This window comes from Dipodomys merriami, unplaced genomic scaffold (genome assembly GCF_024711535.1).
Source record: "Dipodomys merriami isolate MVZ:Mamm:240054 unplaced genomic scaffold, mDipMer1.0.p SCAF_14, whole genome shotgun sequence".
Taxonomy (NCBI): domain Eukaryota; kingdom Metazoa; phylum Chordata; class Mammalia; order Rodentia; family Heteromyidae; genus Dipodomys; species Dipodomys merriami.
In genome coordinates, this window is record NW_027202715.1 from 18,203,682 (window position 1) to 18,220,726 (window position 17,045).

The following is a 17,045-nucleotide window of genomic DNA, read 5'->3' on the forward strand; positions in this document are numbered from 1 at the left end:
CACTGATTTTTTTTTTTTTGCAAAAGACATCAGTCTGTGGTGTATACAAGGTCCGATTGTAACAAAAGTAACAGTACCAGAGCCCCTTACATTTTTTTTTTACCAGTCCTGCCTCCGAGTATCACAGTTAACTTAATTTTATACCAGCTGTACTTGTAAGCTCCAATTTTAAGACATACTCATACCATTTGCAACATACTCATACCATTTGCGACATACTCATACCATTTGTGACATACTTAAACTTTCTGAGGTTTGTCTTTTTTCCCTTTTTTCAAACAATTAAAGACAATCCTTACTTTTTAAATCCTTTCTTATCTAAAGGGGATACCAATTTTTCCCCAATTCCCTTTCCAGGGCTTTCTTTATTATCCCCCTCTCCTTTACAATTCCTTTCCCAAGGCTTTCTTTACTACCTCCCTCTCCTTTACAATTTTTATTGATAACATACTCAGGTCATTACCATACCAGAGCCAAACTAGGCTGTGACCATAGAGTGGATTTTCAGTCACTATGCACTGAAGTGCCTAAGACAAGCAAGCCAGTGATATCTTTGTCCTCAATATCCACTGTGGGAAGAGAGGGTTTCTGGATATCACCCAAAAGAATGTCCCACAAGATCTTAGATTTAGCAGCAGTCAACCAGGAATCAGACTCAGGTGATGGAATCAGGCAGGAGTTTCTCCAGGTGGCTGTCAGGCCATTTTTGAACTTTACCCATTAGGGTATGCCACAGCAGCAGCAGCAGCAGCAGGATCTCTCAGTGGCTCCAAGGGACTGTCACACCTCATGCTGGGCTGTAAATTCCTACACAGACTGGTTAAAAATACATTGCATAGGCTTGGCAGGCTTTGATCCTGCTGGTTTTTAAGATCTTTAAACAATAGTCCAGGACAATTTACCAAAATCACAACTTTTTACTAACCAGATATTTTTGTAAATAGACACAGAAGGCTCAGAAGGCTTAGTCTTGTAGCCATCTCTGACAGATGCAGTCTCCACACCTTGCACACCAACAACTGTTAACACTATTTTTTATGCCTTTTTAAAAAAAATTATTTCATCTATTTTGTCTTATTTCTCCAAAACTGACTCTGGACCCTTGATCTTAAAAAAAGAGGTAGAAGGGCGAAGGTCCATCTTCTGTAATTTCTTCAAGCTGACTTCAGGGGCATTGATCTTACCTAGCCAGGAACCTTAGCCTATTTTACAAAGAGGCCATCAGGGTTAGATGTCATTAAGAACAATATTTAACTTTTGACAACTGCACAGACCTTTTTTCCGGCTACAGCACTGTAGCTTGTTTAGCACTCTGGTTTGCAAAAGCATCTTTCTAGATGGCTTAGGAATGTGATCTCTAAAGATCCCAACAATGCCTAAATTACCTTTGCAGGCCTTTAGACAGATATCAATAGAAACACACTCTCGGGTTTATAAATTTCTTTCTGAGCAGATGAACTTCATGTAGCTGATGTCAGCTCAATAGTTACTGTCAATTAAAGCACATAAAGGGGTTGAGATTTAAACTATCCCCCACATTTTATAACATTAGCTTTTTATTATCACAGAGGACTGGCAAGTTCCTGACCCTTACAAGGTAGATAGTCATGGACATTTGGCATGCTTACAAACTCTTTTTATGACCTCCCGGCTCTGACCAGTTTTGAAGGGCCATGCACAAATGACTCTAGGATCTAACATTTCTGCCATTTAAGCAGTGGCTTACTGCCTCTTGATGTTCCTCCATCGCTTTTGTCCCAGGAGTGTCTTCTCCACTTTGGGATAAATGCCTCATCGGCATTTCCCTTTAGCTGGTCGCTGGACTTGAACTCGGGGCCTGAGCACTGTCCCTCAGCTCTACAGCTCAAGGCTAGCACTCTGCCACTTTGAGTCCCAGACTCGGGGCTTGAATGCTGTCCCCTAACTCTTCAGTCCAGGGCTAGTACTCTGCCACTGTGAGTCTCGAGCTTGGGGCTTGAGTACTGTCCCCTGACTCTTCAGTCCAGGGCTAGTACTCTGCTGGCTGAATAGAGGTGACAGTCTCACAGGAACCTTTTTGTGCCCGGGCTGGCTTTGAACCAGTTTGCAGATCAATGAGTCTTATAAAAGGCCATTTTACTCCAATTAAAAGCAACAAGGTGGTCAACATAGAAGTAGCTTTTAAGCATGCTCTTACCTGAAACTTATTAAGAGTCAAAGTTACATCTGACAAACTTTTAAGAATCCTCTGTGCTTTGCTCTGGGCTTGCTGGAAACTTAAAAAAACCTATAAGAGCAAACTGGAACAGCAATCATTTTCATAATCCTAATTTTTTTCTTTGTGTACATTGAGGCCAATGTTAAGAACAATTTTATATTTAAACTTTATACCCAAAAATCCATTTCCTATTTTTTTAAAAAACCTCCTATTAATCACCTTTAATATTTTATACTTTAGTTTTCATTTGCATTCTGAAAAGATCCCTTGAAATCTTGAGGCCAAGTGTCACTCATTGCCTCTTGGTTGCTTGTTTTAAAACAGATACACATTAAAAATTTTAAACTCAAATGACAATTTTTCCTTAATGCAAGAATTACAGTCACCATCACTATACCACAAAGCTAGACTTAACACCTTTATAACTTTTAAAAACATCCTAATTGTAGGACATAATTGAAAGTAAGCCACATTATATAAATAACTTTAACCCTCTTTTTAAGTCCTTCCTAATTTTAATGTTAACACATCCAAGGGGAAGTTTTAGCAATACGAATCAGATCATCACATCACTCAATTTTAACCATCATGTTTTCAGTGTCTGTCTGCAGGGAAAAGAGAGAACAAAGATGGGCCACTCAGCCCTTTCTATGGAATGGGCATACACCCAATCTGACTCTTTAGGGTTAGATGAACTGTGTTTGTGCCAGCTTGCCCTCTTTCACCATGTGTGGACTCTTCCCAGGACCTGTCCCACCATGCATGGCCAGCTGAACTGCACTTTTGCTTGTTTATCTCTTACCCCTAAAGACAGGTCTTCTGTTGGCTTCTAGTTTTCCCTTTTCTTATCTCTTGGTTCTCAAATGAAATACACAGTTTTTAGACAGACAGAACAAGTAACATCTTTGACAGTGTTAAACTAACCTTTACACTTAACTTTCTAATATTTATCCCAAATTTTAGCCAAGGGAACTAAATCCCAAACTGCCAATGCATTTTTGTTAAGCCAGATAACTTGATTACAGTATAAACAGTCTTATGCATTTTAAAATACTAGTTTTTAAAATTCCAGATTTTCTAATTTGCAAGTTAAAAAAAATCTTTAAAAAGCCATTTAAAACAATGTGAAGATTTTTTTTTTTAGAATTTTTGGTAATGTCCAAACCTCATAACCTTTTGAATTTTAAATTTAAACTCACCCAATTGTTACAGCATGCTGACAATTTTTATCTTTGAACACATTTACAGACACACACACACAAAACACTCACACTGATCTTAAAGCGCACAAAAATCAAAATCAGTCATACGTACACCTTTTAAAGTTTTTAACAAGTGGCCACAAAGACAAAATCAGGTCTCAGTGAATGGGGCGACACCTCACCAACATTCACTTACCAGGGGACTCAACACCCCTACTCACCTCCGGAGGAATTTTCTCTTAGATTCCTGCAGACTTTGACCCAGGGGCTTTCCAAGGCGGAGGAGAATTGCCAGTCATCTTGGGGCAAGGGACAAAAGTCCCTAGCGGCCGTCCCCTCAGACTGACAGGTTCTCCCCTATGCTCAGACCCCCCTGAGCCAAGGCCCGAGGCTGAGATCTAACTGAGGCCACTCGCAGGTGGTCAGTGGCAGCTTCATAATTGACAAACAAGCAAGTTACAAAAGCAAAACCAGCGGTTTTTGTTTTTAAACGAACTAGGACAAGGTCTCGGGTGTCCTAGGAGTGGACTCACTTGTTGACCCATCTCTATAGAGAATACAAAACACACATTAAAGATGAGTAACACTAAACAGAGACAGACAGAACCAGACGCCGCGCGGCAACCGAGTATAGATGAGGAAGGAATTACAGATGGGAGTGTCCGGCCTCGCCTTAACTCCCCAGAATGGAGAGACACTCAGATCTCCTCCTTCCTCCAGACCACCCTGGAGCAGGACTCCAGGGCGGGACTAGGGAACTGGGCACATCTGCTTTTCCCTCTAGTCCAAATACAGATTTGGATCCCAGAACATAAAACGAAAATGACAAACATGAAAGACAAGAGCTCTATTTTACCTCCTGCCGGTCCTGGAATCTGGGGTTTGGGGGAGCGTGGTTCCCGGCCAATGCACCAAATGAAAGACCGTAGTCCCCTAGGATACTTTCGTCAACAGGAGGGCACCCCAGAAAACTCAGACTCCAGGCCGGGAGATGCAATAAGCAAGAGGAGTTTATTTGACCTTTGCGCAAACGGACTCTCTATCCTGAGCAGACAGGGAGCCCCGAGCAGCGGTTACAAGCCCTTTTTAAAGGCAAAAACCACAAGATTAACGCATAACACAAAGCATCCCATGATTGGTCCATTTAAAGGTCACCATATACACCAACAATCACTTTGCCACACGGGAAATTTTGTAACACTCTTTGTAAAATGACTGGCCCATGGTTGGTTTAAGGGGGGGTTTACATGGTTACAGGCCTATGATTGGTTGACATTTGGCTTAGCTTGTGGTCTTGCCAGGTGGTCGTTATCTCAAGGTCCTGTCTGGGGAATTTCTAAATGGGAACTGAGGAACACGTACTGTCTGTTCTTTATCTACTACCACTGACCTTGTCCTGGGGCCGGCATCTGGTCCCTGAAACTTCTTAACTCATTTTTGGGAAGGGAAGGGTCAGTGCCAGCGTAAGCAAGTTTACAGAAGCAGAATCAGCAGTTAGCAAGTTAGTAATGGTAATGGTCAATTTTTAATCTTTCATTATCTATGCAAACAGTAGACAGAGACCACTCCAGAGACAGAGCTCAAACTGTCCTAGCCAGGCAAAAACCCTCCCTGGAAGGAGATGGATGCTGAGACCAACAGCTGACAGCCCCACCCCAGGCCATTCCATGCCAATACCAAGGACAATAGCAATTTCATGATAAGAGAGGGGTCCTAGAAGAACAAACTCCAGCAACCAAGACCCAGCAAGGAGCAAGGGCCTAAGCTGCATGACCAACCATAAGAGAACGTTACCTGCCTTTTCATTAAGAACAAGAATCAGAGAAAGATGCTGCATGAGCTACCCCTCACCACTGAGGCCAGAATTAAAACAAAGGGGGAGGGGTCTTGAGAATCACCTCATACCTGCTCTTGTTCAAGCTTCTGGAAGACTCTACCCCATTCTGGCCATTACCTACCAGGAATATGTACCACACCTGCCTGGGAAGCCTCCAGCAAAGAATCCGAAGAAATTTATGATCTACACAAAATAGTCAAGACGTATTTGGAAAATAATTCTTGAATCTTCTGCCCACAGGAAACTAAGAATTTTTCTGTCCTCATGAACAACACCTGCCATAGCAGAACCCGAAGGGAACAGTGGACTTTCAGCCAATCATATACATCAACATCACAAGCAGCTCAGCTTCTCAGCAGATCAGGTAGACCCATGAGATCAATGAAGGCTTAAAGTACTTGAGGCAGTGACCACTAGTTGCTTGTTTAAACTAAACTTAAGATCAGCAAATTCTGTCTAGCAGAGCAATACCTAGTGGTATTCCAAACACCTGGTTGGTTGTGTGACTTCATAAGATCTGCAAATCTTTAGTTTGGGGCTCTCCTCCTAAGCTCTGCTGTGTCAGAGTATATGACAAGGCCCAATCTGCAGCCCGACTAAATAAAATATTAAAACAGCTGTAAGTCTGACTCTCAGTGGTCTTCTTGGTGGGGGTGCTGTGACTTGGGCACAACAATCAATGCACATCCTCAGGACAGGCTGGATAGTTCAGAGGCCATCCATTGTACAGACACCAATGCCTATGCTGTTTGTTCTAGCAAGACGTAGACAGAGCCTTTGCAGGGGTTCAAGCTGAACATCCAGGTGTTAAAGGTAGATATCTAAGCAACAACGAATGCAACTTCGTAATGGCCAAGCCATTCCTACCTAGACCAAGACACCATAGTGAGAGGAAAAGAAATTCAAGAGTTTATCTCTGCACCTTATATTCATATACTGTTTTGTAGAATGGAAACTTCTTTCTACAACTACCTAAAAATTAATAATAATAATATTGTAAAAAAAGATTATGTGTCTGAAAAATTCTCAATTATCATCTGAGACAGCTAGGCTCACAAAGAAACTAGTGCAGCTTTGATATCTGCTTCACTCCAAAATGCTATTGCCCACATGGGCAGGAATTGGGACATACAAAGACAAGGGCCCTCTTGTTTGTTCTGCTTCCGCTAAGCACCACTGGCTGGGGTACCAGTCTTCAATGGCAAACAAAGAAATATGACCTACCTAGTTTCAGTTAGTGGTCTGAAACATGCATTCCCCACATGCCAGGTTTCCAGTTTATGTGTGGGTCCTGTCCATACCAGCAATACTAATGCACACTTGTGCATTAGTTAATGCACACTTGTGGCTGCCTGAGACTCCCAGGGAGTCACTAGAAAGGGAACATGTGCTCAGTTTTAACCCCGTCACTATTGCAAAAGAAGTTCCTTTAACACATGTTTCAAGAGCTTGAAAGTTATAGGCACAAGACAGCATGGAAAAAACAACCTTCAAGAAACCTCCTACTGGTGACTTGTTTATCTGCTGCCATGGCGCACAGGTGAGCAGCAGATGGCATGGTCTCTGGGACTCAGATTTCAAGGGTCTCAAGAGGGAGCACTGCTTTGTGAGCTGCAATGTAGGAGTGGTTCAATAGAGAACTCTCAAACTGCACTCACCCCTTCTGTCCCATGGACTAATTAAAATAGCTACACCTTAACTGCTCCTCTGAAACGGGAACCAAGACCAGGTTCCTCAATAGACGCTCGTCATCATCCATGCTTTAGTAGAATAAGTTTCCTTTCATTTCCATCCTTGGAAAATTCCCTTCCATTGTCTGTTCAGGGGATAGATTCCAGTTTAAAATTAGAAATAAGGCAAGTATATGTATTCATCTCTCAGTGCTTGGTACTCAGTATTAACAGTCACATACTGGCTAGATCTAGGATGGAGACAGGGATTGTCTCCCAGGTCATGCATGCCCTATTAGTGTGACTTGCAATTCAACTTTAAAGTCAAATCAACCCTCTTGAAATTTCAAAATTACACATTTACATTTGATAATATTTAAGATTTGAGTAACTGGCTTAGAAGACAAACTCCAAGGAGGATAAGCATTGTGTGTTTGACATCATTCTTGCTAATATATCCTATTGTTATCAACACTAGCAATTTGAGAGAACCAACCTCAGTGGCTGAGAGGTTACTCTCACCTCACAGAATACAATCATTCCCTTCTATGGTTCAGAGATCAGACACCTTCCTTCCACATTGGGGCTTTGACTTCTTGGTCCTCCAGTTTTGTTATAGATCCAAAAGAAGACAGGTAAGCATTTCATGTCCTGGTCTACTGCTTAGAACACAGTATACCCCCATAGTCTAGCCTGTGACCAAAGAGAGAAGACTTGCAAGTGTTGGGAGGACCAGTGTCTTCCTGAGGATGAGAAGAACCACTTCTCTGCATCCCTTTCCCTAGGAATGTCATCTTACTGGCACAGCAGAAGTTATATTTTTGACTTTTTAAAATGTCTGACAGTATTCTTTGGGAACTGGCTTCAGTGTTGCAAGTACTCTTATTAACGGCTCCTAATGACACTCCCAGATGACCCAGACAAGGTAAGACTAACTCACTCTGCAGGTTCTTGTATTAGCACTCAAGTATTCCTTGCAGTCACTTAAGCATTCACAGGTATGATCATTGTTACAGAATTGCTGTCTCCAAGACATCTGGTATATGCATAGGTGACCAAGGTGAATACAGTGTTTCATAGGCTGTATCATCATGTAAAATCTAGTCACTGAAACTAAACCATATGTGAAAAAACTATAAACCTAAATATTTCTGCCAGTTATCATGGCTTATAAAAACATTAAGTGAGATATATTGCATGATTTTCAATTTGTAGAAGTAATCTTTAAAATACATATACATACATATGTACATGTACACACACATTACACATAAAGCTAGACATTTATGCATGAAATATTTCCAAAACTTAGAACTAATCCTCTCTCATTGAACATGATAGCCACTGAAATATCCTCTCAATACTACTGTGACATCCTCTCAGGTCCTTTTCTAAGGTCCCTTATGAAAGATCAAAGAAGAATCCAGAAGATCATAACCTCCCCGATCATCAGAAAGCCACACAACCCTCAGGTCAAGGTCAAGCAAATACAAGTTGGGCTTAAATCAGGGTTAGCTCAATGGTGAACTCTGTCAAGTCTACCTCCAATAATAAGATCCAGGGTTTTCTTTCTGGTAACCAAACAAGAACTGTTCAGGAACAGGAAATGCTCAGGAAGAGCAAGTCAACACATGGGCCCACAGCTTCAAGAAGATGGAACACAGGGCTTCATGGATCCAGCAGCATTAGAATTGGATTCATCTTCATTTTCTGCCTTCCTTAGCACCCACTTGGTATTTATAGCCAACAGACAGCAGGGGAAGGCAAGCAGGGGAGAACTTCTCATGTCTCCATATGCTCATTTTCAGAGATCCCCAATTTTTCTAAGGCAGCTGTAGAACTTCCATCACTATGCCTATACACAAAACAATGTTGAGGAAACAGAAAAGCCAATTATCCACTTGTCATGGATCTTTTACTAAAAGGTGGTGCATTCCTTCAATATCAGGAGCTCATGAGCCTTAGAAAGAAGGGTCACAAGTTCAAAACATGGGCAGGAATGTAGTTCAACTGGCATTTTCCATTCCCAACCCAAGGGGGGAAAAAGATCCTAAAGGAAGATCATATCCTACCTTTATGATAGCTGTGCTGGCTCATCTATCACCTGTGCCTGTCAGTTCAAGTGCTCCTGCCTTGAGAAAACACATCCTTCCATTTTCCTCACAGTATTAACAAGCCATCTATTCTCCATTCCCATGTCTTCACATCACAGTATCTTCATACTTCATACATTTCTATTTCTGTTTCCAAAAATACTCAACTGTAAATGAAATGTAGAACATTCTTGATTGGTTTCAATTGAGAAGAGCTTCTGAAGGTATGGAGATCTCAGGTATACAGTTTCCTGATGATTCCCACTAGCTACACAAGGTTTGGAATCAGAGAAGCCTGACCTAGAGACCAGAGGGAAGGATCAGCTCTCCTGGTCATAGATAACTCAAACTTTTTTCTCAAAATGGATTATCTTCCCGTCCTAATTCTTCTTAGACATATGCTATGCCAACAAGCTGACAAATGCCTCCCCCAGACTCATCAAGGCCTTTTCCTTTCTCCCAGTTTTTTTCTGGGGATCAAGTCTTTCTCAAAACCTTTAATGCATCTGATTTACATGTTAGCTGGACAGGGTCTCACGAGGTCCTGCTGACCATCCCACCCCAGTGTAGCTCAGTGGACAGCCACAGTGCTTTCATCTGTGGAAAAAGGCTTATGCTCCGGTTCCTCCTAGACTTACACTGACTACAAGGTTCACCTGCTTCTCTCAGGCCTACTAAGGTAAAGCTGTCTTCATCCCTAAAGATAAGATTAACACCAAGCTGACTGCCCTCTTCTGTAATCCTTTCCATTTCTTTTGTCATCTCCAAGTCATTTTATTCACTTCTACTGGGAATGGATGGTTACCATTATGTGTGACCTTTGTGTGCCCTCTAATAACTTCTCTAATGGCTTTGTTCTTAATGTTCAGACCAGGCCTCCCAAGACCTCTTTCCATAGACGCATAAGTCTAGTCACAACCAAGGAACTATTACTGATCTCGACCTTGAGAAATCAGCACAATTAGGGAGCATGGGTGCCCTTCAGAACTGTAACAAGGTAGGAATGATAGATCTGCCCAGGAGAACAGCCCCCACCCTCTCCTTAGCTTCTCTTCCTCAGAAGGACCACACCACAGTCTGACCCAAAATCAACTCTGTAGCCCACCCAAGCCCTCTCATCTGCTGGCCCCACACTCAAGCCTCCTAAGCTGGCCCTGATCCTCCCAGCCACACCCTCATTCGCCCATTCACACCCTCAACCCTCCTTGTCTGACCTGGTCAGCGGCACAGCCACACCCTCATGTGCTCAGTCTTGCCTCCTGCCAACAGTGAGAGGCTCCCTAGGCTCTGTGGTCATTTCTGCATTGTGTTGGCCACACCTCCTCCTTGCCCTTCCATATATAATTCCTCTCCCCAGTCCTAAACCTTCATTCTCTGCCCATCTCCATCTCCCACAGGCCAGGAAGCTGGCCTTTCTCCTGAGTAACCTCTTTCAGAAAAAGTCCAGCACAGGTTGTTTTAATTCAAATGGGTGGTGGACAGGACTCATGGAGAGTGAAAACTTTAGAAGAAATTCTACAAGAAAAGAGAAGGAGAAAACAGGAGGAGAAATTGGAGATGGAATGCTTAAAATATTCTGATGACAGGGATTCCAAGCAGGACACTGCTGAACAAGGGGAGCAGAGAGATCCCCCAATGGATATCACAATCAGGAACTCGCGCTACAGAAGAGAGGACTCGATGGAAGACAGGGGAGAGGAAGAGGAGTCTCTGGCCATCCATCCCTCACAGCAGATGTCTCGGCGAGCAAAGGCCCATCGCAGCAAAGAGAAGAGAAAAGAGAAGCACAGACATGGCAGCCACTCAGCGGAAGGGGGGAAGCATGCTCGAGTGAAAGGAGAAAGCAAGCACAGACATCGGAAGAGATACCGAGAAGAGCAGGAGCAAGACCAACGTGAATGGGAAAGACAGAAAAGGAGGAAACTGGTAAGAGAATGTCCCGGGAGGGAGGGGGACCGCCTAGAGCAGGTCAAAGGGAAGCCAGGATGGGAGCGCAGGAGGAGCAAGCACCAGAAGGAGACAAGGGACCAGAAGGGACAGGGATGGCGCCAGGAGCCTGAGGCCCGCAGGGAGGGCTTGGCACACCACTGGAGGACCAGGGAGGCCTACAGCGACAAGGGCAGGGCCACTCCCTGGAGTCGCAGCCTGGTGTGGCCGTCCAGGGAGAGCTTTGCACTGGGAGCCAGACCCAAGCCAGTCAAAGGAGAGAAAACCGAGGCAAGAGATCTGCTGTCTAACCTACAGGACAGTGTCAGTGACAGGGAGAGGAAAAGCAGCTCTGCCAGGTCCTCAGTGGAATCATGCTCGGGCTCAGAAGATCCACGGAGCCACTGGGAGGAGGCCTCAGAGAAGTCTGCAGACCTAGGAAATGAGGAGGAAATGAGTGAGGGTGAAGAGCCAGGCCACGAAGACCACATCTTTGCTGTTCCACAGTCGCGATCTGACGGAGATTCCGGGGACAGTGAAGAGGAGGAGGAAGAAGTGGGCGAGGGGACCTCGCAGAGCAGCATGTCTACAGCAGGGGACCACCCTCCTGACTCCCCAGCCCTGTGGCCCACCGAGCCCAAGCAGGAGCTGCCCAAATACCTGCCGGCACTGCAGGGCTGCCGCAGCGTGGAGGAGTTCCAGTTCCTTAACAGGATTCAGGAAGGAACCTACGGGGTCGTGTACAGAGCCAGGGAAAAGAAGACAGACGCCATTGTGGCTCTGAAACGGTGGAAAATGGAGGGGAGAGAAGGGTTCCCAATCACATCCCTGAGAGAAATCAACACCCTCCTCAAGACCCAGCACCCCAACATTGTCACCATCCGGGAGGTCGTGGTGGGCAGCCACATGGACCAGATCTACATAGTGATGAACTACATGGAGCATGACCTCAAGAGCCTCATGCAGACCATGCAGCAGCCCTGTCTGCCAGGGGAAGTGAAGACGCTGATGCTTCAGCTGCTGCAGGGGGTGAATCACCTGCATGACAACTGGATTCTGCACCGGGACCTCAAGACCTCCAACCTGCTGCTGAGCCATGAAGGCATCCTCAAGATCGCTGACTTTGGGCTGGCTCGAGAGTACGGGATGCCCCTGAAGGCCTACACCCCCGTGGTGGTGACCCTCTGGTACCGAGCCCCCGAGTTGCTGCTTGGCGCCAAGGAGTACTCCACACCCGTGGACATGTGGTCGGTGGGCTGCATCTTCGCAGAGCTGCTGACACATAAGCCCCTGTTTCCCGGGAAGTCGGAGATGGATCAGATCCACAAGATATTCAAGGATCTGGGGACTCCAAGTGAGAAAATCTGGCCTGGCTACAATGAGCTCCCAGCAGTCAAGAAGATGACCTTCAGCCAACAACCCTACAACCACCTCCGGAAGCGCATCGGGACTCTGCTCTCAGACCAAGGCTTTGATCTCATGAACAGGTTCCTGACCTATTTCCCTGGGAGGCGGATGACCGCAGAAGATGGCCTCCAGCACGAGTATTTCCGTGAGAACCCCCTCCCTGTCCACCCTTCCATGTTCCCCACCTGGCCTGCCAAGAGTGAGCAGCAGCAGCAGCAGAGGGTGAAGTGTGGCACCAGCCCCCAGCCCCCCAGGTGTGGTCTAGGCTTCAACCAGCTGGGTGAGAAGGAGGAGGTGATGGAGACAGGCTTCCACCTCACCACCACCAACCAGGGTGCCTCAGCCGTGGGGCCAGGCTTCAGCCTCAAGTTCTGAAGTTGGAGCCACCCCGCCTCACCCAGTGCTGCTCTTCCATCCAGAGCCTCCCTCAGCCAGGTCACCTGACTGGAAACACTGCCGCTAAACTTCTCCACTTGTTTTGTATTTTGATTTGTAAATTTGTATAATTAAATGACTATTTCCTTTTGGCAGGAACAAAAATGAACTCTTTCCTGCCTGAAACCAGTAGTGAGTGGTCTCCTGTTTGAGAATCTTACACAAGGGAACCCAACTACCTGGTGTGATAATCCCCACTAAAAATTCAAGGTATCTGAGTTACTATTCAGTGGCAGAAAATTCCGTCTATTCTCTGGCCTCAGTCCCTCCTGCTGCAGGAAATTTTCTGTCTCCCCTGAGACAGCAAAGAAAGGATATCCATGAGAACAAAATGTGAGATCAAAACAGAACAAAATTATTGATCAAGAGGTAAACCTCTTGGTAAAGAAAAACCCCAGGCTAAGGCTGACCAGCTGTCAGGGATAGCCCTTTTACCTCCTTGCTAAAAAGTAAAAGAACATCTGTCTTTCTTTCAAGCTTCCTAGGCTGGCAGCTTTGCAGTTGACTACAAACTCTGCTGAAGGTCAATGACAACCTTGAGGCTGGTCATCGGCTGTACTGACTTGCTGTATTAGTCTGGAGCTTATAATAAAAATCATTTCTGTTCCATAGACTATCCCCACCTGAGATTGTATTTTGATTTTGTAATCCAAGGATATTGTTTGTTTTTTGTAATCAAGTGTCAATAAATTGATAGTATGGATCATGCAGACCAAGTGAAGATTATGTGTTGCCTATGTTCTTGTGACTCAAAGGCTATGCTTTACTTCTTTAATCTTGCTTGCTTGATGCTTTGCAAACATGACCTAGGTGAAACCCCTTCCTATAGAAATCCCATGAAAAGCAAATGGGGCTGTTCTCTGAAACTCAGAGCTGGAGACCGTTGCCATGTGGCTGGTGAGTGCTGGTGACGCTTTGCAGATTGGGGGTTTGAGTCCCACCGGTCCCATGAAGCTGGAATATTTCATTGGGCCCAGAGGTTTAGGTTTCTCTCTATATAGTGAGGAAATTTAGGAGAAGGTTGGGAGACTAGTAATTATCCACCTTCCCACATAAAAGCAGGATTATATTGGCAGATTTAATCCCTTCCACCCCTTCCTCAGCCCATTCCTTTAACCAAGCTCCTTTTGCCACATTGGAACCGATGAAGGCAACAAGTTTCCCATTTTATTTTTATTTTTATATTTTCCAAGTTAACTTTCTTTTTTGTTTTTTTTTCTTTTATTTTTTTTATGTAAAGATACTATACAGAGGGTTACAGTTTACATGAGTGAGGTAATGAGTACACTTCCTCTTGAACATTGTTACCCCCTCCATTGTTTTCCCCCTATCATCCCTTCCCTCCCTACCTTCCCTGAGGTTCTTTTTTTTTTTTTTTTGGATTGTGATTAAGTGATTACATAATTTCCAGAATTTCACAGTATTGTGGAATACTGATGCTCTTTTAAAGTCACAAGTTCATTCTAACTTTCCTGGACAAATTGTCTATCACAGTCTATAACATATAACGGTGTTCACATGTTATACACCATACATGTGATCAGCAGCATGGGGATATTTAGTAGTGGTTCGACCAGATGAGTCGGAGTTCTTTGTTTCTTAAGTCCTGTTAGTTTTGTCATATCACCTAACATTTTGGATTTAGCATCCACTTATCAGGGAGACCATGTACCGTTTGTCTCTTCGCTCTTGGCTTACCTTGCTCAACATGATTACTTCTAGCTCCATCCATTTCCCTGCAAATGCCATTATTTTGTCATTTCTAATGGCTGCATAATATTCCATTGTGTATAGATACCACAATTTTTGGATCCATTCATCTGTAGTGGGGCATCTGGGTTGTTTGCATATCCTAGCTATTGTGAACAGTGCTGCAATAAACATGGAGGTGCACGTGTCCTTGTATATTGGTTCCTGTTGTTCAGGGTAGATGTCTAGAAGTGGTATGACTAGGTTGTAAGGGAGGTCAATCTTTAGCTTTCTAAGGACCTTCCAGACTGTTTTCCAAAGTGGTTGTATAAGTGTACATTCCCACCAGCAGTGTAATAGGGTTCCTCTTTCTCCACATCCCCTCCAGCATTTGTCGTTGGCTGATTTGTGGATGTGGGACATTCTGACTGGGGTAAGGTGGTATCTCAGGGTTGTCTTTATTTGCATTTCCTTCACCACCAGGGATGATGAACATTTCCTCATGTGTTTCTTTGCCATTTTTATTTCTTCATTTGAGAAATCCCTCTTTAATTCCCTTGCCCATTTAGTAATTGGTTTGTTAGGTTTGGGAGGGATTAGTTTCTTGAGTTCCCTGTATATACAGGATGTTAACCCCTTGTCTGATATATTGCTGGTAAATTTTTTTCCCAATTAGTTGGTTATCTTTCTAGCTTGGTTGCAATAGATTTAGCTGTGCAGAAGCTTTTTAAGTTAGTTCCATTTGTCGAGTCTCTCTCCAACTTGTTGTGACCCTGGGACTCTGTTCAGGAAGTTCCTTCCTGTGCCTATTAGTTCAAGTGTCTCTCCTACTCAGTCCTGCAGTAGTTTCAGAGATTCAGGTTTAATGTTAAGGTCTTTAATCCATTTTGAGTTGATGTTGGTGCATGGTGATAGGCTGGGGTCCACATTTAGTTTTCTGCATGTGGCCGCCCAGTTTTCCCAGCACCAGCGGTTGAAGAGGGTGTGTTTCTTCCATTGTATGTCTTTGGCTCCTTTGTCGAATATCAGCTGGCTGAAGGCCTGTGGATTTATTTCTGGATCTTCTATTCTGTTCCATTGGTTTTCGGTTCTGTTTTTGTGCCAGTACCATATGTTGGCATTGTCTCAGGTTGCTTAGGTAATCATCCTCCCTAACTGTTAGATTTTTTTGTGGGGGATATTGGGCCTGAACTCGGGGTCTGGATGCTGTCCCTCTGCTCTTCCTCTGCTCTTCAGCTTAACCCTCAAGAAACCTCCCAATAGCTCTTTGTTTCCCTGCTGACATGGGCACACTGGTGGGCAGCAGATGCATGAGGTCTGGGCTCAAGACTTTCAGGGCCTCAATAGGGAGCACTGCTTTGTGAGCTGGAATATAGCAGGGGTTAAAATAGACAACTCTAACTGCACTTATTCAGTCCCATCGACTAGTTATCATAACTACTTCTTAACAATTCCTCTGAAAGGTGAACCAAGACCAGGTTCAAGAGGGGACCTATAGCTAGTCACCCCCCATGATTTCCTACTAGAAGCTTCCTTTCCATTTCCATCTTTGGAAAATTTCCTTCTAGGAACTGCTCACGAAGTCTCTCACTTAAAATGAGAAATAGGGCAAGCATGTTTTCATAAATCAGTCCTCGTTACTCAAACCAGTATGAACATAGTCACATAGCTAGCTCCACTACAGACAGGAGCATCTCCCAGGGGGTGCCTATCCTACTAATGTGGTTTACAACTCCACTTCAAAGGCAAATCAACTAGCTGGAAGTTTCAAGATAGCTATTTATGTCTGATAATATTTAAGACTAGAATAGTTGGCAAACCATTTAAGATATTGGCAAATTATTTAAGATGTGAGTAGAAGACAAACTCCAAGGAGAGTAAGTATTGTGAGTGTGTCTGGCATTATTCTTGCTAACCTATTGTCATCAACACCAGCAATTTGAAAGAGCCAACCTCAGTGGCTGAGAAGGTACTCTCACTCAGAATGCAAACATTCCCTTCTATGGTTCAGAGACTCAACCATCTCGCTTCCACATTGGGGCTTTGCTTGGTCCTCCAGTTTTATTGTAAATGCAAAAGATAACATGTAAGCACTTTATGTCCTGGTCTACTGCTTAGCATGTGGCATACCACCATGAGAGAAGAGCTAGAATTCAGTTTAGCTTATGACCAAAGTGAGAATACTTGAGGATCCAGGACCAGCATCCTTCTGGGGATCCAAAGAACCATTTATGTACATCTCTTCCCCTAGGATCGTCATCTTACTGGCATTGCAGAAGCTATTGTTTTACTTTTTTTCTTTAATGTCTGACATCATTTTTTGTGAACAGTTCTCAGAGTTGCAACCAGTCTTATTAAAGACTACTAAATACACTCCGATGACCATGACCAAGACAAGCTAAGACTGACTCACTGTATAAGTTTCTCTGTTAGCATTCAAGTGTCCCTTGACAGTCAAGTCACTTAAGCAGCTGCAGGTATGGTCATTGTTGCAGAATTGCTACCCCCAAGACATCTGCTGTGTGCTTAGCTGACCAAGGTGAACACAGTGTTCCATAGGCTGCATCATTACATAAAAACTACTCACTT

The 17,045-nt window shown here is 44.0% G+C and overlaps 1 pseudogene; it reads left to right on the forward strand.

Moving 5' to 3' along the window:
• The first annotated feature begins 10,466 nt into the window (after positions 1-10,466).
• On the forward strand, positions 10,467-12,707 carry LOC138825744 (cyclin-dependent kinase 11B pseudogene; annotated as a pseudogene).
• Positions 12,708-17,045: the final 4,338 nt, after the last annotated feature.